The following is a 12015-nucleotide window of genomic DNA, read 5'->3' on the forward strand; positions in this document are numbered from 1 at the left end:
GATGACAGATAAATGTAACTTATCTGCGTATTGCCTGATCACACAACTCACAAGTGTCAAGGGATATCCCAGATAAACGTAACTTAGCTACGAATTGCTTGTTCCCACAACTCACAAGTGTCAAGAGATATTCCGATATACATAACCTAGCTACGTATTGCCTGTTCAGAAGCTAACAGATATCACGGGGAGACACATAAACGTAACCTAGTTACGTATTGCCTGTTCACAGATATACCTGAAGTCAATACCTATTTCCTGTTTACACAAGATGTATGAAATTATAATTTGTAAAAGACACACGTTTAGATATAAGCAATTACAGAAGATATCATTTCATGATAATATGGTCATGAGTACACAAAGATGAGGTATGTTTACGACACCAGTCGCATCACCGCAGGCATGTATAAACAATGACATGAACATGCCCTTTATCAGCTAAAGAAGGTTCGTGGGTGTACCCGAAGCATGATCTAAATAAGGAACTGCTGTATAAAACAGGATGGTGCACAGTTAAATATTTGTTTACATCTGAATCTAATGTGCTCATTCTTGAGTAGAAGTCACTTACCCGTCCAGTGCAACTACAGTCATGTTTCAGTCTCCATCGATGGTTCTGTAATGGACACAGGCAAATGCCACTGAATACCAGCTTGATATGAAGCATTAGGACATCACTGCCCAGTGTGCTAGCAGAGAGCCATTAGCTGCCGTCACAAGGGTGTTATTGAATAACAGCAAACAGTGGGGACCTTGCGGCGCAATAGCGTGTTATTCACATCAGTCGTGTTCTACAGATTACCCTCAGTTAACGCTCATGTGTTCTGTTCCATCACATACAAATGTCACTTGTTGTGATGTGTTCCAGGGACTTTAATATGAATCCAAAGTTATTTAAGTGTTCTGCGATTAGACTTTTAAAGTTTAAATGTGGAAGGAAAAATGGCTCGTGGAAAATCACTGCTATTAACGGTATAGCTTCATTGTCCTCATGTTGGAAATACATAACACAACAACCCCAGGCCCAACCAGCGACCGTTATCCCCATGAACGTTAGCAACTACATGTACCATTGATGGCATGAGGTGTCATCGTCGACACATGCTTCAGGAGCTAGAATGGTCAAGGCCAAAAACTCCGACTGCAGCACCGATCCTCTAAGAGTACATGAGGTCCACTGATATTTAAGATGTCTTGGAGCGATCATCTGCTACAGTCTCAGGACCTTACACTTACGTAACCGGCAGCCCATCATCATGAACCATGAATCATTTAGTCGTGTGCCAAACCAAGCAGCGCTGGATCACTACAAAAACCAGGCTGACATTCCCGTACAGTCCCACACAATTAACCTCTCGCAGGGCCTATGAAACAGGCAGGTCTTGTGAGCTGGACTTTAAAAAAAGTGGAGTACTTGGGCGGGTGATGTGCAGATTTAAATAACTCCCATGATGAATGACGCTTTAAATGGATCAGGCCTGACAGATTTGTTATCCAACCCACGTTTGAGGACATTCAGCCTCGTAAGTGTTCAAATCACGCAAGTTAACAACTGGTCACGATGTGGCGTGGACGCCTTCATCCCCCGATGACTGTATGGCAGTGTTTATGATCGCCAACCACGTGTTCCACATCCTCGCAATACAAACCTAATAATACAGTGTCGCAGGCCCGGAGAGGACGTCACTTAATGAACGCATCGTCCTAATCAGATCTAACATCTTTGGGTGGTTTGTGGGATGTTGAAAGACCGCATCGCGTCCCTGCAGGAGGTGAAGGGTTGTGGGTTGCATTGAATTCGTGTGGGTGAACAAAGGCTGCTTGAAGGTATCTGGAGGTATTGACTAGTAGCCAGATTATGTGTGTTGTTGTCGGAACATTGCTAATAGGGCAGTAAAGCAATGCTCACTGACTCATATATCATGTATCATGTACCATGTACCACTACATCTCGTACAGTACAATGTCATGTACCTTACATGTCGCACAGTACAAGGTCATATACTTCTACAGGGTCTGTCGTACAGTACAATGTCGCCTACTCCTACATGTCGTACAATACAATGTCACATACTTCTACAGGGTCTGTCGTACAGTACAATGTCGCCTACTCCTACATGTCGTACAATACAATGTCACATACTCCTACATGTCGTACAGTACAATGTGATATAGTGCTACATGTCGTACAGTACAAGCTCATGTACCTTGCATGTCGTACAGTACAAGGTCATACACTTCCACATGTCGTACAGTACAGTGTGATATACTCCTACATGTCGTACAGTACAGTGTGATATAGTGCTACATGTCGTACAGTACCGTACGTCATGAAATTTCAGCAGTAGTAGCATCATCATTAGCAGCAGTAGTAGTAGTAGTAGTGGTAGTAGTAGTAGTGGTAGTAGTAGTGGTGGTAGTAGTAGTGGTAGTAGTAGTAGTAGTAGTAGTAGTGGTGGTGGTGGTGGTAGTAGTAGTAGTAGTAGTAGTAGTGGTGGTAGTGGTAGTAGTAGTGGTGGTGGTGGTAGTAGTAGCAGTGGTAGTAGAAGTGGTAGTAGTAGTAGTGGTAGTAGTAGTGGTAGTAGTAGTAGTAGTAGTAGTAGTAGTAGTAGTAGTAGTAGTAGTAGTAGTAGTAGTAGTAGTGGTGGTGGTGGTGGTGGTGGTGGTGGTGGTGGTGGTGGTGGTAGTGGTGGTGGTACTGGTAGTAGTAGTAGTAGTAGTAGTAGTAGTAGTAGTAGTAGTAGTAGTAGTGGTGGTGGTGGTGGTAGTAGTAGTAGTGGTGGTGGTGGTGGTGGTGGTAGTAATAGTAGTAGTAGTAGTAGTAGTAGTAGTAGTAGTAGTAGTAGTAGTAGTAGTAGTAGTAGTAGTAGTAGTAGTAGTAGTAGTAGTAGTGGTAGTGGTAGTGGTAGTGGTAGTGGTAGTGGTAGTGGCGGTGGTGGTGGTGGTGGTGGTGGTGGTGGTAGTAGTAGTAGTAGTAGTAGTAGTAGTAGTAGTAGTAGTAGTAGTAGTAGTAGTAGTAGTAGTAGTAGTAGTAGTAGTAGTAGTAGTAGTAGTAGTAGTGGGTAAGACTTCAGTCTGCAGTGGTAGTTGAAGAAGAAGAAGAAGAAGAAGGAGGAGGAGGAGGAGGAGAACGACTGCTGGCTGTGCTTTGTTTTACAGTTTTGAGCATTCAGACAGAATACTCCCTGAAGTCAATTCCACCTACGATGGCAGCAATCAAGTCCGACTGTCCTAGCATAACTAGTCACACAACGCAGGTGTGCTACACTGTATTGCTACCAAATAACTCTCCGCGTGAACAGCTTGTAACACAATCTATGATGTAACGGTTTTTATCACCAGTCTGTCCCAGGCGACGCAATAAAATATAGCGTTGTTCGGTGACATTTGTTGGATGTTGTTAAACAAAAATATTAATGATTGATGAAATGAATAATGAAACACAGCGAAAACCACTTTCTCCTTAATGCAAATCACCTCACACACTGGTTCTTTTTGCATGTGAACATTCAGAACTAAACTCTGTGGCCAGAGAACATTTGAATGGAATACAATAACTTAGGTGACGGGAAATGTGGAAAGTGTCAGTCATGAGAGTACATTTTACCAGACGCACAAATTGAAAGGATGAATGCACTGTGATTTACACATGGCACCGTATGAAGCACTGCATCACTTGGGGCAACAGAACTGGAAGGGCATTCTAATAATATTAACTCCAGCACTGTATATGATAATATGTCCTCATAATACAATGTACTAACAATGTACACCTGCCAAAATATGATAGCAGCACCATAACTTTTGCATAGTGGTGCATCATTAACAGAAGTGTAGATTAAGTCACCGTTACTGTACCGATCTTCACAAAACAAGTAGACATAAGCAGGTTTTACCGCTCGAGTCATCTTGTAATACCTCCACTTGTACAAAATATGCCTTCATGCCTGTTCATACCTACATACATCCACATGCATTGTGTCGATTTTGGTCACATTTCCTTGTTTGTTGCTTTACGCCGCAAGATTTCAGTGTAGGGATCGCAAATTTGCAGCTGATCACGTTATCTGCGTTTAACTGTCCCCGGTCCACCATTGCAGGTCATATGAAGCACATTTGTCTCGATGCATTCCGACCACACTCCCCAAAGACTCACTCTAACAGTTATACCGAGATTACACTGTGAGTTATATACGTTGTTGTAAACAAATAAAATAAACATCAGACGAATAGCAAACAGAAGAATACATGTGATTATGTAATATTTATCTTTATGAAAAGGTCCGCATATCAAATGACACAATTCGTTTGCAGACCTTGCTCAAGAGTGTTTCAATCCTAACTGATTGTGAAAATCAATGCCATTGTGGCAGCTGGTGGAGAGGGTTGAATAATTTATTGATTGAAAATTCCTTGTAATCAGGTCAGCAGAAATTGTACTATCCCCACCCACAGAGGCTCTTGTGGTCCTAATTAATTGGATCTATGTCCTATAGTAAAACTGTGACGTCACATACAGCTGCAGATGCTGCAGAGTTGAATCGAGTTTCAGCACAACAAGGTGTTTAAGACAAACATGTACAAATTACTTACATTTTATATGTTTTTACATAGATGTCAAACTCCTGGCGTCACCATGTGACATTTCTACCACTCGATCGTCTCCAGACCGCCACCACACAACTTGGATATTGCTGAGTTTACCATCAAAAGGCACCATACGCCACCCCATAGGTGATGTGAATACTTGCATGTTGTTTTTAGGCACGGTGACTAATATCAAAACAGTAAGACGGCGTCCTGGACATAGGATGTAACAAACGCATCGTTTCACTACGTCGTTGTAAGTTGAAACGTTGACGTCAACCACGCAAACGGGCCAAACGACCCCATGTATACTAGCGTCTAACGATAACCGAGAACCGTCTAACACTGGGCGTCCCACGATTGGTGAGGATAAGATGTTCTAATTAAACTCCGGATATGACGTCAGCCACTATGTTTGAAAATCAATTCAGTTGTTAAGTTAACAAGTATGCACATATTCACTGCTGAATATTGTCAACATTGTCGACTCCCGTTGATACTCCTTCGTGTATCCCCAACAGGTCTATGTCGAGATTAAAAGCCAGTAGACTATTTCATTTTGTGTGACACATCATGGTGTCAATAAAAAGTCAATTCTCCTCATCAATGATGAAGACTTCCGACACGTGAATGGTCCATGTGTAATGAAATACGCCATTAGTGGACGTCGTTGAGTGTCGCCTCCGCTCACGTTTCTGCTGGTCGCGTCCTCAATGTGGGTATCATTGACATGACAACAAAAGTCACGCGGACAACCATAAAAAAGACGATTCTTCAAACACCCTACATCAATATATTATTCACTGCGTCGTGGCATTAGATAAATTTGACACACGCGGTCGTAAGTCCTATATAATGGTGTGTTCATTAATGATTCATCACACCTGAGAGTAATTCACATTTCAGCTTTGCATTTTTGTTTGTTGATCGCCACCTCGATAATGCGTGTTTGAATATTTGACGCAAGCCGTGCTTATGACACTACCTGATTGACAGTAACGATGTCTATTTCTGTGTTTTAAGCACATCGATGTCTTTCAAGGCCAGCATGTACTCGTAATGAAAGGACTGAAGATAGGTGTGGCTGCAGTATTGAACATTTCAAGTTGGATGTCGGTCGTGCTTATGAATTAATTGCTGCCAAATACTACCTAGACCAGTGCATATTGGTCACTAATGGCTTACTAACGGCAGCATGCTTTGGTATTCAGTGCCATCATCATCATCATCATAACCATCATCATCATCAACATCATGTCTGTTCCTCCAAAAGCAAGTCACTGAAGCTCACCTTTCTTCTATGTAATTACTGTTATCTTCACACCTCCGCTCTCCCATAAGTTTTGGGTAACCAACAACGTACCAAGTCAGGTGTTAGATTCCAGATGCCAGATGTTCGCTTAGTCAAAAAGTTACGAAATACAATGACATAACAGCTTAGTGGTTTTAGATGAAGCCGTTACGGGTCGTTAATTGTCGTACCACCGAAACACGCGATGTAGAAACTAATCTATAAAACTGTTACGAGGGGATGGCAATAAGTGTTGAGCCTTGCATAGAAAAACACAAATTAAAATATTGGTATGAACCACATTTATTTTTCAACATAGTCCCCTTGTGAGTCAAGACACTTGTTCCATCTTTTCTGCCAGTCGCTGATGCCATCTCTGTAGAAGGCGCCATTTTGGTCCTCAAACCAAGCCTCAATAGCAGCAATAAGTTCATTATCATCCTGAAATCTACGACCACGCAAGTGATTCTTGAGATTTGGGAACAGATGGTAATCACTTGGTGCCAGGTCTGGAGAGTAGGGGGGATGCGGCAACATTTCGTACCCGCATTCCTGGACAGCAGCGGCTGCAACGCGAGAGGTGTGTACTGGAGCATTGTCTTAATGTCGAAGAATACCACGTCTTATCTTGCCCCTTCGCTTCTCCTTGATTGACTGTCGCACTTGGCCCAACACGTTAGCGTAATATTTCCCATTCATTGTTCTTCCTTTTGGTAAGTAATTTATGTGGATGACGCCTTTGATATCACAGAAGACTGTCGCCATTACCTTCTGCACTGATCTGGAGGCTTTGAACTTTTTGGTCCTGGGAGAAGTAACATGTTTCCATTCCATGGATTCTTGTTTGCTCTCAGGATCATAGTGGCCGATCCAGGTTTCATCACAGCTTACTAGCCTAAAGTGAAAATCTTCTGGATTCTTGTTGTATCTGGTTAGCATGGAGCTGCTTATGGTGACCCTTGTTTGCTTCATTTCATCTGTAAGCATTCTTGGCACCCATCTTGCGCACACCTTAGACATGATGAGATGTACATGAAGAATTGTCTCGATGGATCCGTGTGAAATGCCTGTGGTCTCCTCTAACTCGTGGAGTGTGATTCGACGATTTTCCAGCACAAGTCTATGCACTCTGTTAATGTTTTCCTGACTAGTGCTTGTTGTCGGGCGACCTGGACGGGGGTCATCTTCACGACTCTCTGTCCCATGCTTAAATTCATTGACCCATCGTTTGATGGTAGCAGATGAAGGGGAAGACTTCCCATAAACAGCTGAAAGCCTTTCTTCAATGTTCTTCGCAGAGTTTCCTTCAAGAACTAAAAACTTAATTACTGCTCTATACTCAAATTTATTCATTTTCACTGCTGTGAGGGGTGTCTCTTTCTGTCAATGTAAGCTGTTCACTAACCTCTGAGAGTAAGATACCAAAACTTATCTATCACATCAGCTACACCTTTAAGGTTCAATGTCGTACCATAGGCTGTGACACCTGGGTATGAAAAATGCTCAAGGCTCAAAACTTATTGACATCCCCTCGTATATGGATAGTTTTGAAAATGACCAGTAAGAGTAAAGGCTGGATTGTTTTAAGTCGCGTTTAACAACAGTAAAAGGATGTATCATAACAGAATGATACAACTGTCATTCATGGAAGTATGGTGCCTACTGATTGGGTTAAATGTGATCAGACTTCAGTAGAATTACAGCTGACTACATTAGTCATTTGTAAAGTATTCCTGGAGAATGAGTGGGTATTGCTGTTTGTCAAAATAACATGTAACTCAAGTACTTCCATGTCAACATACATCGTGACTCTGTTGGCCAGTGCACGGACAGTTCGAGACAAAGCCTGGTTGTGGCCATGTAAAACAGCGTCCTTTAGTTACATCGATCCAATATGAAGTCTACAAACACAATCAAACAGTGACTCTGTCAGTCCGTTCAGCATAGTACCAACCATATGTACACATCTTCAATCACAAGTGCGACTTTGATGTCGACGCAGTCGAGTTGATTTATCGACGTGCTCATGTGATTGGTCTTCGTACGTCATTGCCTCAGCAACACTGCTTGTACTTGTAAGTGTCAGTGCAAATCCCGCCTCGACAAGAACTTGTGATTGATGAACACTTTACTTCATCTTTAAGCGGCAAAAAGTCTCATTAACTGAAGATCAAGCGAGAATTCATTTTGCTGGCGTGTACTGAACGATAACCCAACAACGAACATTCTTACACGACATTCACTTGTCTACGTGGCTGTCTTGCAGCGATGCATGATTAAGACTGTTGTTGTCGTCTTACATTAATGTCTAATAGAACTGTTAACATTGTTGTCCACGTTGATGTCTTCTAGAGATGTTGACAACGTCGTCCCCTTCGTTGTCCGCGAGGATATACCTGAATGTACCGATGTGATCACTGATGTGATATTCGCCTGACCCCCATCGCCGTCTACTCCATCTTCCAGTTACATCCCTCCGACACCCCCCACCCCCACCCCAGCCTCCGTCACATCATTCCGACCCCCGTCGCCGTCTACACCACCCTCCTCTGATACCCCTCCGACCTCAACCGCCGTCTACACCACCCTCTGTTTACATCACTCCGACACTCACCGTTGTCCACACCCTCAGCCGTCTACTCCACCCTCCTCTTACATCCCTCCGACATTCATCGTTGTTCACACCCTCAGCCATCTACACCACCCTCCTCTTACATCCCTCCGACACTCACCGTTGTCCACACCCTCAGCCGTCTACTCCACCCTCCTCTTACATCCCCCCGACACTCACCGTTGTCCACACCCTCAGCCGTCTACCCCACCCTCCTCTTACATCCCTCCGACACTCACCGTTGTCCACACCCTCAGCCGTCTACCCCACCCTCCTCTTACATCCCCCCGACACTCACCGTTGTCCACCCCCTCAGTCGTCTACTCTACAAAACCTACAACAAAGGCGTAGGAGATTGGAAACTACGTTTACATTAACTTTATGCATGCTAAGGAATTATCAACGTTATTATCCGTGACAGGAATGACATTGATCGTACAAGAAAGGTCTTCAGTGCAGCGTCTTGTGGCTCTTGTAAACAAAGGTGAAGCTGCCAATCTGATAACCGCCCCGCACTGATCGTCGTCCAGACTGACATCTTCGTGAATCCCAGCATTCAACCCAACTGGGAGATCCTTTGATGTCTTAGATCAAGGCCATCTTTATGCATGACAATGTTCATCTGCTTCCGATAGTTTGTGACAGGATGATTGAACTGGAGATTTGCCGCTATGTTGACCAATATGTTGTGCTATACCGGAATATGGCACATGCAAACCATCGAAGAGGGAGAAGGAATTCATGAATGTTACATGACACAATGCACGCACTAGCGCCCATGTCAACACAGTGTAAACATCACAGCTTTGTACAACACTCAGGCAGCGATACTGCCATCCCCTGGGTGCCTGACATACGCGCTTACAACCTTGAGCAAGGACCAACGGGAGTACAGGTGTCAACTTATTCAACAACTTTTTCTCCTTTTCGTCAGGTTAACGAAAATGTCAAGGTATATTACAGGGCATTCAGCAATAAAGAAGTTGAAATCGATGTGGTGTTGTTTCTCCAGGACCGACAGACATCCAGATGCCCAGGAAAGCATCTCCAGATGAAGTATGGGCAGACATTACCCCAGAGCCTCTAGGGGCTGCCAGATGATGGCGACATTTCAAGCAAAACGTGAAACATGCGTGAGGCATAGACAGAACACCTTGACATCGATGTGTTTGTCTTTCCATGTTTTATCAATAAAGCTCACTCGCCAGCAGTGAATGTCACAAACAGCGGGAGTCTCTACCTAACGTTAACCTTCATGTGTACAATCCTACCTACCACTGGGGTTGTGGTAACGTGGCGCAGGAATAGCCGCCGTGGAGCTTCATCTCCTGATGCTACAAACCGTCTTTTTGTGACAAGATCAAAAGGATTTAGTCTGACACCCCGTCCTAATGCAGTTCAAGTCTCGGAGACGTATGAGGACAATTTCTTACAGCAAAGAAGATAATGAGATGACGGTTTGCGTTTGTATCACTATTGAAATAGTTCACATGGAACGTTTTTGATGTCTAACAAAGACGGCAACGGTGATGGGCAACGAAACCTCTCCACCTACCACCCATCCCCTTCCACACACTGGGACACAAGTCTCAGTAACGGAAGTATCGGTTTGATATGTGCGAGTGTTTGATGTGAAGTGGCGTGTCTTCCTACAACACCGTCCAGTAGACTCTAGTCCTTCAGACATAACATGCTCACAAGTTGAGAGAAGTGAGAAGTGAGAACACTGAGTGTGATTCAGCACACTTGCATGTCCATCCACAAGATGTCACGTTATTTCAGAGTGAGTGAGTATGATTGTACGCCGCCTCTAGCAATATTCCAGCAATACGAGGCGAGGGACACCAGAAACAAGCTTTACAATGTACCCATGTGGGTAATCCAATCCTGATCTCCTGCGTGACGAACCAACGTTTTAACCCGCCCCCGCTATTTCAAAAGGATATGATACCGTGTTACACCCTGTTATATGAGCTAGGAATGTCATTTGATTACTATGTGGAGCTTTATACAAAAGGTACAGAGATATTTAAGGTTAAAAAATGCCCCGTCCCCGTTCGTCGGCGAGCACACTAACTGCTGCATAAACTACTGCGCTGAGACTAGTGTAGTGTTAAGATATGGTATCAGCTCAGCGTCATCTACCATATAGTTAATGCATACTCTGCAGTCTCACAACCTCCCCACATAAATTGTTCATCATTAAATGGTTTAGTGTCCTTACCATACCACCGCCATGGGAGATAAACATTCTGTGTACGATACTCGGACTTCCTAATCATGTCTGCTATCGATATCCGTGATAAGGAGAGACTCGTCAATATACTGCACATAAAGTGTTCTAGTAGAGCCAGATTTGATTACCCCTTTCCTTGTCTCCCATCACAGAAGTGTTACAGGTCCTGGGGGGTTCTGAGACAATTATCTCCCTGCCACGGGGACTTTGTGAATCTTTGGTGTCGTCGCAGGCTTTGCGGACATGACCCGCCTATTTCTGGAAATCTTAACTATCCCCAGAGGCTGTTGGTAGCTGTTCTCAGCTGCCAAGTCTACAGATAGCCTAAGATTCCATGTATTGTTTCTGTGGAAGGGAGTTCACCTATTCCTAGATACAGGAACAATTGCTTTAACAACAAAGAGATTCAGTCTTTTAAATGTAATATACAATGCACAATACGAGCACGTGGCTAGACCGTTGTCCAGTGGCTGGACCGTTGTGTAGTAGATAGACCGTGGTCTGATGGGTGTACCATTGTCTAAGGTACAGAGCATGACAGATTCAGTTCGGAAAGTGGAAGGTCAGAAGTACGATCCACGGCCAGACGTCTAAAGATGGTACTTATTGTTACTCTGCCTGGTGCTAGGACATTATGGGGAAAAACAGTTAGCTCAGTATGAAATGAGTGACCTATCCGTGGTTACACACAGTGTGGTATCTAGCTCGATACGTTCGCTTCAAATAAACAGTCGGGAAAAGGTAAACAGTATGCACCCAGGACAAACAAGACGAGGCTATTCCACGATGACGCATTTCATCCGGGTGTCATACATGGCCGTGTCTTTGATCTCTAATTTGCAGTGTTTCCGCGACTATTTTCAGTTCAGTAACTGAAATTATAATTTCTACAGGTTGTGAAGCCACGGTCCGACTGTAACCCAAACACTTTCCCGTGCGTGGCTACTTGTTGAATCGTGACATGGTTTGTAGCTGTATGTTCAAATATTAAAGTTTAAATTTCCATAAGGCTATCACATCATGGACGCAGTATCGTGCATTGTGTATGTTGTTTTCAAAGGTTGAAGGAGAGTGAACGATGTTGGCACCATGTTTGGAAGTGTGCCCTTGAGAACGCTAATTACATGTATTTTCATCCCCCTCCCACACGTGCTATCCGCCCCCGTGGTCACATATACATAGACACAATATATGAATACAGTGTATAAATGTTGAGGGATTAGCTCTCCTGGAGTAGCTCTCAACGGTCTCGTAACATCTGCGTGAAACATATGTTCTGTCGTATTA

General features: G+C 43.7%; 1 protein-coding gene across 8 annotated transcripts in view; it reads right to left on the bottom strand.

Moving 5' to 3' along the window:
- Nucleotides 1-12015, bottom strand: part of LOC137258785 (QRFP-like peptide receptor) — a 53554-nt gene that overhangs the window by 10642 nt on the left and 30897 nt on the right. For 2 of the 8 annotated variants that reach the window (XM_067796473.1, XM_067796474.1), the window contains exon 3: nucleotides 575-619. The exons of the other annotated variants lie outside the window; for them this stretch is intronic. The gene's annotated coding sequence lies outside the window, so the exon portion shown is untranslated. The remainder of the gene's footprint in view (nucleotides 1-574; nucleotides 620-12015) is intronic. 8 annotated transcript variants of the gene reach the window in all.

The sequence above is a fragment of the Haliotis asinina genome, chromosome 12 (genome assembly GCF_037392515.1).
Source record: "Haliotis asinina isolate JCU_RB_2024 chromosome 12, JCU_Hal_asi_v2, whole genome shotgun sequence".
Lineage (NCBI taxonomy): Eukaryota > Metazoa > Mollusca > Gastropoda > Lepetellida > Haliotidae > Haliotis > Haliotis asinina.